We start from the raw sequence: 14,877 nt of genomic DNA on the forward strand, positions 1-14,877 counted from the left end.
TTTGATTGTTCGTGTAAAATGGGGGGTTGGCACAAGGGGAGTCATTGTCCCTTTTATTTGATTGCGTCATTTAATTGACACAAAGTCAAGTCTTTTTATTTTTTGTTCCATTTCCTTTTGGTCTCGTTCCTCTGCGTGCAGAAAACAGCAGCCAGGGAGGCATGAAAGCATCAGCCTGATCCATGGCATCCAAGCCTGGTAAACAATGCAGTAATAATCATCTGCTGCACCTATAATTTAGAGCAGAAAATTACCACATGATTTGAAATGAAAAACCGTCTGAGTGCAGCTCTGGAGACTGAAGAATTGAGATCCTGGATGGGTCTAATTGCTTGGCTTCATCAGGAGATGCGCTTTAAATAGGTTTGAGACAACGTAGTGAGACCGTCGAGAGGAATGCTTGTGAAGATTTCCACTTAGTGTATCTGATTGCTTTAATCCAAACAGTTTGTTCAGATGGTGAGAAAATTGGCGCGCAATCCATGCCCCATCTTGCCCTAAATGTGCCTGGGTGTGGGTGAGGATTTGTTTCTCTTTAGCTGGACTATGTAGGCTACTGTTTAAATAAAGTGTCATATCCTGCCATATCTTAAGTTGTATACAAAATAAAATTAAAAAAGTTTTTAGAAATTAAATGACCAGCATTGAATCAGGGAAACTGAGTTAGGCAGGCCGTGGAGAGGCAGTGTGGAGATATAAGATCGAGGAACCTCGATGTGCTTTTTTTTTTTTTACTTTTTTTTTCTTAATGTAGCCTATATTTCTTTTAAAAGATGCATTTTTTATAACCAATATTAAAACAGATGGCGCTACAGTAAAAGACCGTAGCTCATGTTTGCATAGACAAAAATTTAAAGCTCAATGAGTTTTTAAAACTTCTTAACTTGACCCTTTGTCTTGTTAAAATTGTTTCCACCGCAGAATAAAAAAGGTAGCCTAATAAATTCCTACTTTTTATCTCATTATGAGAAACCGTCAGAATTGCGGGTTAAAAAAAAGTAGCTAAGTGCAACTTTTTAATTTCACAATTCTGAAATTTTCCCTCGCATTTTCGAGATTTAAAAAGTCGCAATTACCTTTTGTGTTTTTTCCCGTGGCGAAAACAAGCTGTGCGAGACGCGGCCCAACAGGACATCCACCTTGTTCATTTACACGATGGAAAAATAATTAATTCTGTGTGAATCGGTTTTCATACCTACTGCTGTGTGCTACATTTGCTGTGGTGAAATTGAAGGCTAGGTAAGTGGAACTCTATTTTAGCCTATGAAAGCATAGCCTAAGTGAGCATTTTTCAGCTACAGGCACTGCAGCTACTGAAGTAGGCCTACTTAAGTTGCTTTTATATTTTTCCACACATAAACACATTTATGTTTTTTTTTTGTTTTTAAAGCATTTAGCACCTGCTGTTAAACACTTTTCACACCTCCAGCACCCTACAGTTGCAAGTGATTGGACTATTTACTGTCTACAAACAGGCTAATGGATTTATCATGTAGGATGTTGGGTGTAATGACCACTGATCAATGTAGGTCAATGCAGCTCACATGCTGGTCCTTTTATCACATCACACCAGCAGCCCACCAAATGAATCTATTTTAGAATTGCATAATGTTCCTAATTGCAATGGTGTTAATAGCCTTTCTTTGGTTGTTCCTCTACCTCAGTGAGATAGTCAGTGGGAAGGAATGCTCCCAAGAAGGCTCTCTTAATCTCGTCCCAGTTATGGATCTTATTTCTTTCTGCCAGCCACCAACTCCTGGCAGGTCCAGAGAGAACAGCATTTAGTTACAAGTTCAGTGTCTAAGTGTCAAAAAAATGTCACATCGCTCCACAAACTCCACTACATCTCTGGTTTCTCCAAAACTAGGGAATTCTAAATGAATTGGGGGTTTAGGGTATGAAGCGGTTGGTATAGTTGAATGCATTCTCTCACCGTCTGAAGTGGCAGCCCCAAAGGAAAAACGGGTCATTGGTGTGCTGGTTTTCCTGATTTTGGTTTTCCTGGTTTTCTATTTGCATGCGTTTTTTTCTATTTGCATGCGTTTTATTTTATTTGCATGTGTTTTTTTCTATTTGCACGCGTTGTTTTCTATTTGCATGTGTTTTCTTCTATTTGCATGCGTTTTCTTCAGTTGCAGCGCGTTGAGCTCTCTCGGCCACCGTAGAGCAGGATTGAAAGGAAGGGACTACACCCACATCGTCTACTGGAATTAACTCTGCCTTTGAATTAGAATTAACAGTTTCCATTGTAAGTATAAAACACTATTTGACCAAAATGATAAATAACAAATCAGATTACAGAGTTAAATCAAATCATTTCAACACCACCATTCACATGAGTTTTCCCCATACGGGCCACCATCTCAAATCAAAAAAGCTGTGTATGGTCAGAGAAGGACAAAACAATACCTTCAAACTTATTTTACCACCTCTATACAAAACAAAAAAAATCAGCTGTTGGACTTAATTAAAGTCTAACTTTGTTCCTTCTGGAAAAAAATAAAGTAGGCTACAAAATAATAATTCAGCTTTTTTTTCCGGGGTGGTACTTGGCCATTTGGCCATGGTTTTGCTTTTGTTCTTTGACCACAAAGAAATAATTAACTTTTAAAACGATTTAAAAGGCAGTTAAACCAAATGGCAGTCAGACAAAAAAAACACAGATTTCCGTCTGGCCACTTAAAACGAGACTCTAATGGTGTGATCTTATTGCTTTTGTTTGAATGTAAAAATTCAGTGTTACTCATTATTGCAAGGGAATAAAGCCTTTTAAATGAGAATTACTGTTGCACATATCCAGTAGTGTTAAACCCAGATTAAACTGTCACAAACTGAATTTATAATAAACATTGTTTCAAAGGGATAGTTCACCGAAAAATAAAAATGTAATTTCATCATTTACTCAACCTCAAGTTGTTCCAAACCTGTATGAGTTTCTTTCTTCTGTTGAACACAAAAGAAGATATTTTGAAGAATGTTAGTCACCAAACAGTTGATGGTAGGCGGTAGCCATTGACCAATAAGGGGTACTGTCAACTGTCTGGTTATACATTTTTTTAAAATATCTTATTTTGTGTTCAACAGAAGAAAGAAACTCATACAGGTTTGGAACAACATGAGGGTAAGTAAATGATGACAGAATTTTCATTTTTGGGTGAACTATCCCTTTAACCTTAATACTGGGATTGTCGGCATGGTTTCTTCCGAAAATGTGGCCAAAGGTGAATGGCGTGTGACATTTGATAGAAAAATGCCTGGAGCAGCAGTGGTGCAGTTATGGCTGTGCTCAGATCTGACCGTCTGCAATAAAGGTCGCCACCCTTATTAACACTGATGCTTTGACCTTAAAGTTAACATGACGCCACTTTCATTTTTACAACCAAATAAAGAGCTTTTTTTTTGTCTTTTTAATTATTCAGATGTTTTGTTGTCATTTTGCGGTTAATGTTGAGCATTTTGTCTGATTGCTGTGTTTGTTTGCCATGCTCTGCAGAGCGTGAATAAGACACACAGCAGCCTCAAAAGCACTATTTCTGTCTTATATTGCCCCTTTAAAGGTCACTCAATAAAAGCGAAATTACTTTAAGTATCTTACCAGATTTGAGTGTCCAAATTGGGCTGGTCTATCTTGTATGGTGTAAAGATTTCTAGGTCGAAAGGGTCTCAATCAGCCCCTGTGGGAATTCCCTTAATTCATCCTGGCTGCAAATCATTTTTCACTTTTTGGTATCCTGTAGTTCTCTTAAGGACTTTAACAGTGTGCATGTATTTTTTTTTTTGTGTGGGTGTATGTGTATGGGTGGTCCTGGTACATTATGGGAAAACATTTTTGGTGAGACTGAGGTCCCTGAGGAAAACAACTTGTAAATCACACTAAATTATGTTTTTTGAAAATGTAAAAATGCAGAAAGTTTTCTGTGATGGTTAGATGATAGAATATACAGTTTGTACAGTATAAAAATCATTGTGTCTATGGAAAGTCCACAAAAAACATGGGAAAAAAACGTGTGTGTTTAGAATTCTCCTAACTGATTTATGTTCCTTAAAGTCCCACTCCGATCATATTTTGAGCTATTTTTAAACATTCCCAGTGGTCTTTAAATTATGATTATGCCATTTTTAGCCAAAATCACAAAACCTGTGCCGTTTTCTGGGACTTCGCTTCAGCAGAGCTGCAGTAGCTCATTAGCAATTCGCCTCTGCGTTGTGGGCGGAGCCATTGGCACGGAGACGACCCTCCCCCTGCCCGTTGCTGAGAGCTCTGTCTCTCCCGCTAGCTTACACCCCCAATACCGGTGGGGCAACAGTATTATATACACGTTAATTATTATTATCCGAAGTTAATCAAAGTTATCACCGATCATTATTTCACTCCAAGACGTCGCGTGTGGAGACGCCCAGTGGAGTTACTACGTCACAACTCCAGTCTATTTTAGCGTCTGCTACTGATTCACTGCCATTTGAATGTAGAAATACTCAGAAATACAACTTTGAGCTTATTTTTCTCAAGATATGTCCTCTAACATCAGAAAAATGCCACAAGAACATGTTAACACCTAGAAAAACATTATTTTTATCGGAGTGGGTCTTTAAGAACACAACACTTGCTTTATTTTGAGATGGATTATTGAAAGTAATAATAACTCACAGTTTAATAAATGAGTCATATGTTGATTCTTCCAGTGAAAGATTTGCTGGATGTTTTTTGATTGCTAAATACAGGCGCATTGCAGTCATTTATTTGTGATTCTGATGAAAAAAAAATCACAATCAAAATTTGGTGCTAAAAAAACATTTATTATAATTATCACTGTTGGAAACTGTTGTGCTGATGTTTAATATTTTCTCTAGAAATCGTAATACTTTTTTTCAGGACATTTGATGAATAAAAAGTTCAAATGAAAAGATTTTATTCGAAGTGGAAATCTTTTGTAAATTATAAATGTTTTTATTTTGATCAATTTATGTAACTAATGCAATTTAATATATAGTACTTTGCAAAAGTCTTACGTTCCAAAAAATGGCCAGTATCATTCCTTCTGCCATTAATTGTAATAAACATAGTTTTCAGGGTTTGCATGTGTTTTCTTCAAGCATCTTGGAGATGTTGCAGTTCTTCTGGATTTAGTCTGTCTTAGTTTTTGCAGTTTTTTCATATAATCACAGACAAACTCGATGATGGTGAGATTAGATCATATGTCAGACTCCTTGTGCATACAAAAATCTCACTGGATTACTACAATTAATGCCAAAAGAAATGTTTGGAATTGTAAACTGATATTTCCTGCTGGCACACTACAGCAAAATATCTAAATAACTGCTTAAAACCAACACAAAAAAACAAAACCAGATTGTGTTGTCACTGTTGTGCCACTGACTTGGTTTAACTCATACCTGTCAACACTCCCGTTTTTCCCGGGTTTCTCCCGTTTTTTAGCCCTATCTCCCGGACCCCTCCCGGTTTGTTATTTCTCCCGGGAAACTCCCGTAATTTGCATGGCCCAAACTCCTTTATGAATAATCGGACCAATATGTTTGTCTAATGTTGACCAGTTGCCAGATTGTATTAAATGCATTATATTCACACAATCCACAGACCATTTACAATTTCAACCCGTTTGTCACCTCAACCTGGCAACCTATAACCCAGTTGCGCAGTCGCGGAAAGTTTAACCCGAAAGCGAGCCGATAGACATGATGGCAGGTGAAGGTGGTGTCCCCGTAATGAAACTGAAGTACAGTTTGTAACGCGTTGCTTCAGGAAGATTAGGGATAGCTCACAACTGAAGTTATTGCATGCAGAGGCCAGACAGACACACGGAGGCGATTGGCATCTCACAACTCGCACTTTATTCCCAAATCTAACTCGTGTAGCCTAACTGTCTGTCACACGTTCTACTGTCCACATCGTTACTTAGTAAACAAAATAAGATAAAAATTAGCATCAAACAGAAATTACCCGCATACATGGGGTGTTCGCATTGACAGTAAAAGGGGTGTTCGAGGCCCAAGGCACATACAATACAATACTGCCGACAGTTCAACAGGGAGCGCATAGCTCTTAAAGGGGCCACACCTTATTTCCAGTCGTTACAAGTTGTACATATACCTCAACCCCCCCCCCCCCCCCCCCCCCCCCCCCCCCGCCGCCGGAGAAATCTCCCGGATTTTGAAAACCAAATGTTGACAGGTATGGTTTAACTCCATAATCTGATGAAAAATGTCAAAGTACCATTTGTCCTAAGATTTAACAAAATACCACTGGAATCATACAGAAGCATTTCATTAAAACAGGGGGGCTTAATCAAGATTGCAACCACAAATTTTGGCAGAATGGAGCACAATGAAAATTAGAAATAAGAGAATATAGAAGACAAGGATTAGAAAAAAAAAAACAATTCAAAACAATTCAAAGAGGACAGCAAATATTAAGGGTTGAGTAAATGGAAAGATTTAGGGAAAGAGGTGTGAATAAACCTAATATTCAGCATATCCCATTCTCATTACCTCACCACTCGTTAGTCAAAATCTCACAAAAACCTTTCTGACAGGTATTCAAATTCTCCCAAGAACCCAAAAGCTTCATATAAGGATTTCCATTTACGTTCAGTCTTGATACAGAAAACAGTAGACCTAAGCAGTAATGTCTCTGCCGTATAGTTACACTGCTGACTGGACTAATTAAGTTAATCCACTTTGCTTTAAGAAAGAAACCCATCACATTAGATCCATTTACTTCCAGACTCTGTGTGTGTGTGTGTGTAAGCAATAAATCATTTTAATAGTCTTTTCAAACCTGAACCTTAATTCATTTTACCAATTTACAGGGTTTTTTTTAATTGCTTACACATTAAAAGTGGAACTTGAGGCTCACTCAGTGAAACCATTCACTCATTTTGTACCTAATCTTCAGACCAAGTCTGCACAACTGCAAGCACATTATACGGATTACACTCAGTTTGCAATTGAAAAAAAAAATAACTTTTTGCAAAACTCTAAACAGTTCTCATACACATCACTCAAAACTAACAGCTCTTGTGTTTCATTTGGGAAACACTGCCATTCAATTACCACATTCATTTACTGATGACCTAAACCCATTGATCGTGTGTGAAAACACTTTTGGGGGAGGGCAATAATTGTGGCCATTTATATGAAATAAATGGCCACAATTATTGGCACCCTTTTATTAAATACTTTTTGCAATCTCCTTTTGCCAAGATAACAGCTCTGAGTTTTCTCCTATAATGCCTGATGAGTTTGGAGAACAACTGACAAGAGATCAGAGATCATTCCTCCATTCAGAATCTCTCCAGATCCTTCAGATTCCCAGATCCATGTTGGCGCTTCTTCTCTTCAGTTCACTTCACTCATCAGGTCAAGGAACTGGGATGGTCATGGCAGAAGCTTCATTTTGTGCTCCGTAACAAATTTGTGTGTTGATTTTGATGTTTGTTTTGGATCGTTGTCCTGATGGAAGATCCAACCACGGCCCATTATAAGATTTCTAGCTGAAGGCGTCAGGTTTTGATTTTTTATCTGTTGATATTTGATAGAATCCACATAGCCATGAACAAGAAGTCCAGGACCTCCAGCAGAAAAACATGCCCACAACATTAAAGATCCAACGGTTTATTAAATTGTACACATGGGGTACTTTTTATCTTTGTGGGCACCAAATCCATCTGCCAAAAAGCTCTTTTTTTAGTTTCATCTGACCACAGAAACCTGTGCCGTTTGAAGTTCCAGTCGTGTCTGACAACTGAATTTGCTGGAGTTTGTTTTTGGATGAGCGAGGAAGATTTTTCTTGAAACCCTCCCAAACAACATGTGGTGATGTAGGGGTTGTTTGATTTGTTGTTGTTTTTTTATAGGCTTTCTGACCCCAAGAATCAACTAATCTCTGCAATTCTCCATCTATGATCCTTGAAGAGTCTTTGGCCACTCAAACTTTCCTCCTCAACGTGCATTAAGACAACATAGACACATGTCCTCTTCCTGGCAGATTCATAACATTTTTAGTTGATTGGAACTTCTTAATTATTGCCCTGATGGTCAAAATGGGGATTTTCAATTATTTAGCTATTTTCTTACAGCCACTTTCTATTTTGTTATGCTCAACAATCTTTTGCTGCACGTCAGAACTATATTCTTTGGTTTTACTCATTGTGATGGAAGATTAAGGGAATTTGGCCTTTGTGTTTCCTCATATTTAAACTCCTGCGAAACAAGAAGTCATGGCTGGACAATTTCATGTTCCTAGTCCTCCTGGTGTGCTAAAAAAGGTAAATATTAATGGGAATATACTTCAGAGATATTTTACTCATAAAAAATTCTAGGGGTACCAATAATTGTGGCCAACGTGTTTTGGAGAAAAACATTTATAATGTGCTTTCCTCCCCACTTTCAATTCTTTTACTTCAATAAAGGTTAGATTTTTGGCAATTTTTTTAATGAAAGATCAAAAGGATAAATGATGCAGATTTATTTTTTACAGCCAGTTTTAATCATATTTACCAGGGGTACCATCAATTCTGAGCACGACTGTATGTATGTAAGTATATACAGGTCCTTCTCCAAAAATTAGCATATTGTGATAAAGTTAATTATTTTCCATAATGTAATGATAAAAATTAAACTTTCATATATTTTAGATTCATTGCACACCAACTGAAATATTTCAGGTCTTTTATTGTTTTAATGCTGATGATTTTGGCATAGAGCTCATGAAAACCCCAAATTCCTGTCTCAAAAAATTAGCATATTGCATCCGACCAATAAAAGAAGTGTTTTTAATTTAAAAAAAAGAGTCAACCTTCAAATAATTATGTTCAGTTATGCACTCAATAGTCAATACTTGGTTGGGAATCCTTTTGCAGAAATGACTGCTTCAATGCGGCGTGGCATGGAGGCAATCAGCCTGTGGCACTGCTGAGGTGTTATGAAGGCCCAGGATGCTTCGATAGCGGCCTTAAGCTCATCCAGAGTGTTGGGTCTTGCGTCTCTCAACTTTCTCTTCACAATATCCCACAGATTCTCTATGGGGTTCAGGTCAGGAGAGTTGGCAGGCCAATTGAGCACAGTAATACCATGGTCAGTAAACCATTTACCAGTGGTTTTGGCACTGTGAGCAGGTGCCAGGTCGTGCTGAAAAATGAAATCTTCATCTCCATAAAGCTTTTCAGCAGATGGAAGCATGAAGTGCTCCAAAATCTCCTGATAGCTAGCTGCATTGACCCTGCCCTTGATAAAACACAGTGGACCAACACCAGCAGCTGACATGGCACCCCAGACCATCACTGACTGTGGGTACTTGACACTGGACTTCAGGCATTTTGGCATTTCCTTCTCCCCAGTCTTCCTCCAGACTCTGGCACCTTGATTTCCGAATGACATGCAAAACTGAGCAACAGTCCAGTGCTGCTTCTCTGTAGCCCAGGTCAGGCGCTTCTGCCGCTTTTTCTGGTTCAAAAGTGGCTTGACCTGGGCAATGCGGCACCTGTAGCCCATTTCCTGCACACGCCTGTGCACGGTGGCTCTGGATGTTTCTACTCCAGACCAACACAGTCTCATCCCAAGACGTCATATGACTGACGCTTTTGACCAACGTCAACATCCGACGTTTTAGGGTACCCTTTAACGTCAGTTAGATGACGATCCTAGGGCGTCATATGTCTGACGCTTTACCTTTAGCGTCAGTTAGATGACGCGGGTAGGTTTAGGTCTGGGGTAGGGTTAGGATTTCATAGCGCCATATACTGACGTTAAAGGGTACCCTAAAATGTTGGATGTTGACGTATGGTCAAAAGCGTCAGACATATGACATCTTGGGATGAGACTGGGCTGTCCAGACTCAGTCCACTGCTTCCGCAGGTCCCCCAAGCTCTGGAATCGGTCCTTCTCCACAATCTTCCTCAGGGTCCGGTCACCTCTTCTCGTTGTGCAGCGTTTTTTGCCACACTTTTTCCTTCCCACAGACTTCCCACTGAGGTGCCTTGATACAGCACTCTGGGAACAGCCTATTTGTTCAGAAATTTCTTTCTGTGTCTTACCCTCTTGCTTGAGGGTGTCAATGATGGCCTTCTGGACAGCAGTCAGGTCGGCAGTCTTACCCATGATTGCGGTTTTGAGTAATGGAACAGGCTGGGAGTTTTTAAAAGCCTCAGGAATCTTTTGCAGGTGTTTAGAGTTAATTAGTTGTTTGATGATTAGGTTAATAGCTCGTTTAGAGACCCTTTTCATGATATGCTAATTTTTTGAGACAGGAATTTTAGGTTTTCATGAGCTGTATGCCAAAATTATCAGTATTAAAACAATAAAAGACCTGAAATATTTCAGTTGGTGTGCAATGAATCTAAAATATATGAAAGTTTAATTTTTATCATTACATTATGGAAAATAATGAACTTTATCACAATATGCTAATTTTTTGAGAAGGACCTGTATATTTATGTGTATATAGTACACACACTCACACACAGCGCTTTAGAAATAAGTTGACTTTCTAACTTGACTTGTATGCATATTCAGTGTGTGTGTATATATATATATAGTTTCAGAAATTGGAAGCAATTTGAAAAAACTAAATGCTTTTAATAAAACCTGCCTGCTTAGGCCTTAAAGATGTTGTTTTATACTTTTTAAATGATATTATAATAATATCTTGGACTTTAGGTTGGTTTTAGGCTGTCTTTTATTCAAACATTTGTCAAACATTTTTTTGTGTGTGTGTGTAAATAATTTTGAGGAATCATGCATCAAACCAACTGGAAAGTTGTACCGCTGGCTAAGGTCTGACAATTTTAAAGAGTGTTCCCGAAGAGCTTTTTGTGTATCTGTTTCTCATATACTGTTTCTCTAATGTGATTTATTAAAGATGTTATGTGTACAATCATATCTGCAACATTTAGCCAGGAAAGATGTAACATGCCTGTCAGAAAAGTTAGAAAAGGGCGTCAGATATTTTCCTAGTGGAATAAATAAGGAATTAATATGCATCAATTAGATTCATAGAAACCTCTAAAGAACATATGGGGTGTGTTTATATGTCTGATTTGATCTATGTGGCATTTTTCAGAGTATTGGTCAGCAATTTTAGACTGCATTCCCTAAATGATATATGATATTTCAGAAGAGTCTTCCTGTGTTGTAAAAACAACCCAACCATTATCTGATATAAGCATTAGATATAAATACACTAATTATAGACTCCTCCTGTTTCTATTTGTTCTCTCCCCTCCCTTCCACCTGGATATTCCACACACACTGTTATTGCCTGATGTCGATAATCTCTTCAACATACCAGATATAAAGGAAGATGATACTATATAATAAGACTCACAGTCTGTGCTATACAGTATACTGTCATTAGTATTTGCTAAGGCAAGCAACAATGTAATTAGGGTTATGGAAAATGAAAAAAAAAAACAAGCATTAAAGTAAACTTAAACTTTGGGTGGTCAGTGTTTGTGCTGTGGACGTGATTTCATATTGGACCTCAAAACCTCCTAATTTTACATTGGACCTCAAAACGTCCAATATGAAATTAGACCTGAAAAAAAGTTTGACCTGAAAAATCCGATAGACTTCAACTGAAGCAGAGACTATTGTGCCATGTCTTGGGACAAGAATATCTTGGAGGTGGGCTCTTGCATCATGGCGGTGGTGATTTTAGCATGTGCTTGCCATAAGAAATATTTTTAAAAAAGTTTAAAAAAGGATTTACTTTGAAACAATTTTCCCTCAGAAATTGCTAGTAAATTCCATAAATAATTACAAAGAGACATCAAGTAACACATTGAATAACCCACTAAAACATCCCTCAATCAGTCATATTTCTGATATGTTTCATGGAGCAAAAGAGCAAATGTGTTTCCTGTGACCATGCTGTGAGATTATGCTATGACTGTGGGAAGCACAGCCCTCTGTAATCAGCCTCACAGAGGAACTGACCATATGAGCTTAAATACTCCAGAGATTGAGATGCCTTTTTACATTGTCCTATTGAGATGCCCATATCATGTGTATCTGGGCAGGTGTCGGCATGCAGTGGGCAGCCTCAAATTTCCAAATAGGCACTTCAAGATTAACGTTCTCTAGAAAATAGGATAATAAACAGTTTGGTATATGCAGTTTGTACAGGGATCACATCAAACCAATGCTATCTCACGACCAATTCGTACGAGTGAGTAAAATGTGACTGATTCGTGTCTCTTTCATGAAGAATTACAATCCGTAAAAAATAAATACAAAACCTGTCCTAAATGAAATAAAACAAGTTGGCAAAAATATTGAATCCAATATTTGGTTATAATATAGCACAACGAGAGATTTATAAACTACTTTTTGTGACTTTGTGCCATTTTGTACAAAATAAAAGCATTTCAAAACAAACTTATTGGTTAAACATTAAAGCACAGTGTAACCAGTGCCTTTTTTCCGTATTTTGTTGAATATTGACAAACTTACCCACAAATAATGCTTTTTTCACTCAAAAACTGAGGTGCATAAGCTTAGATCAATGAGGTCTACGATCAATCAGTTCCAAAAAGAAATACAAAACCTGTCCTAATTGGGAAAAAAAAGTTGACAAAAAGATTGAATCCAATATTTGGTGATAATAGAATAATGAGAGCTTTATAAGCATTTTTTTGTAGGCCAGTCATTCTTGACCTAGAACACCACAAGTGTTGAGTGTAACAAAAAATCAAAGGTGCAAAGGTGCCATCCACTTTTTTCGGTTCTGTGAGTATTTTTCCAGGTAACTTTGCTCTTAAAAAAACAAAAAAACAAGGCTCAGTTAAAGTGTTATATAGCATTGAACCAAACCACCCAGCAACGAGGTGAATCACATTACCACCTTTGATTTGAAACAGAAATAAGATTCTTCTTACAGGGACTGGGAGAACATGGAGAGCTGGAGAAGGAGACAGGTTAGAGTGGAGGTGAGGAGAACAACACAGAGGAATATATCTCAGGTAAGAATAACATCCAAAGCTTGGAGGAGTCCTGTAGACCAGACAAAGATGAGTGTGTGGAGCTTAAATGGAGTGGAGCTGATGAGGCTGAATGATGTGTGCAGGTGGGAAACAGCAAACAGGAAAGATTCTGGGAACTGTAGTGCAGAGGTGGCAGGTGAATCGTGACATATTAGGTATATTATTAGATGTTATTTTGTAGGTTTTGGAGAAAAGGGCCAGATGGAAGAAGCTGTCCTCTGCAACCAAGGAGGATATTGTTGAAATGGCTAAATATGGTCAATCGGTTTTGGATATTGCTCAGGTAGGATGTGAATGGTCACAAAGTCTTTATTTCAAAGCAAAGTGAGACCACTTTGCAGAATGTAATTTGCTGTGGATGGTCAAGGAACACCTGAAAATGATCAGGTGATGAAAAGCACCTGAATGTGGGAAGACTTTAAAACAGCATCTAAAGACCTGGATGAGACTTCCTACCTCCAATTTCATCTTGAACTGACGAAAAGAGACTGAATTGAGAGGTTGTGTACCAGTAAAGAAACCATTTATTAGATTTATCTAATGTCTATAGTTTACCTTGCATTTGCCCCCCAAAAAAACAAAACAAGGGAGTGTGGAAGATTGGAGCGATGTTCTGCAATCTGAAAAGTTTAATATAGTATGTTCGTAGGAGACGACTGGATTGTTTTGATACCAAATGCATGCGTGGCTCCATTAAGCACAGCAGGGGAAACATAATGGTATTGGGGATGTAGGCTATGTCTGCAGCAGGTGTTAAAAGGATTGCTGGCACTTTGAAAATGGACCAATACTTGGTAATTCTGCTGAACACAATGTAGTGAGTATGGAGGATATGTTTGGACATCAAATGGGTATTTTCCAATGGGATAACGATCGCAAACACACCGCACATGCAACAAAGTGTTCATGTTTAGCATCTTGAAGTCTTAAAGTGGCATCCTCAGTCTCCTGACTTCAAAGCCATTGAAAATCTGCTGGAAATTATAAACCTGAATTGTGAAAAGACATGCAGGTCTTCCACTGAAGCTCAACATTGGGAAGAACCCTTTCACACGTAAGTTTAAAATATTCTAACTGATCCCCCAGCGTGAGTTTTTCTATAGGCGACCGTTATTTAGAACCTGTCACTTTAATGTTTCCATGGTGAGCGTCATTGCTTGTCACGTGACACAGCGCAAACACAACACAGCGCTGAATGAATGATGATCTGCTTTTATGTCATTTTTCCTTTTTTATTCAAAATATTCACAAATGTATTAGCTAACATGAAACACTGATATTCCGATTGTCAAATATGTGCAAGTGGATGTGTTTTGTTGTTTAAAGGGATACTCCACTTTTTTTGGAAATAGGCTCATTTTACAACTCCCCCAGAGTTAAACTGTTGAGTTTTACCGTTTTTGAATCCATTCAGCCGATCTCCGGTTCTGGCGGTACCACTTTTAGCATAGCTTAGCATACATCATTGGAGTGGACAAGACCATTAGCATTTCTAAAAAAAAAATGACCAAAGAGTTTCGATATTTTTCCTATTTAAAACTTGACTCTTCTGTAGTTACATCGTGCACTAAGACCGACGGAAAATGTAAAGTTGCGATTTTCTAGGCTGATATGGCTAGGAACTATACTCTCATTCCTGCGTAATAATCAAAAAACTTCACTGCCGTACCATGAGAGCAGCAGGCGTAATGATATGACGCAGCGCCTGAAAATAGTTCCGTTGTGTTGACGGAAGGTGGCCTATTTTCAGGCACTGCGTCATATCATTACGCCTGCTGCTCTCATGGTACGGCAGTGAAGTTTTTTGATTATTACGCAGGAATGAGAGTATAGTTCCTAGCCATATCAGCCTAGAAAATCGCAACTTTACATTTTCCGT

Source organism: Rhinichthys klamathensis, unplaced genomic scaffold, assembly GCF_029890125.1.
Source record: "Rhinichthys klamathensis goyatoka isolate OS25496 unplaced genomic scaffold, OSU_Roscu_1.1 h1tg000220l_1, whole genome shotgun sequence".
NCBI classification, from domain to species: Eukaryota; Metazoa; Chordata; class Actinopteri; order Cypriniformes; family Leuciscidae; genus Rhinichthys; species Rhinichthys klamathensis.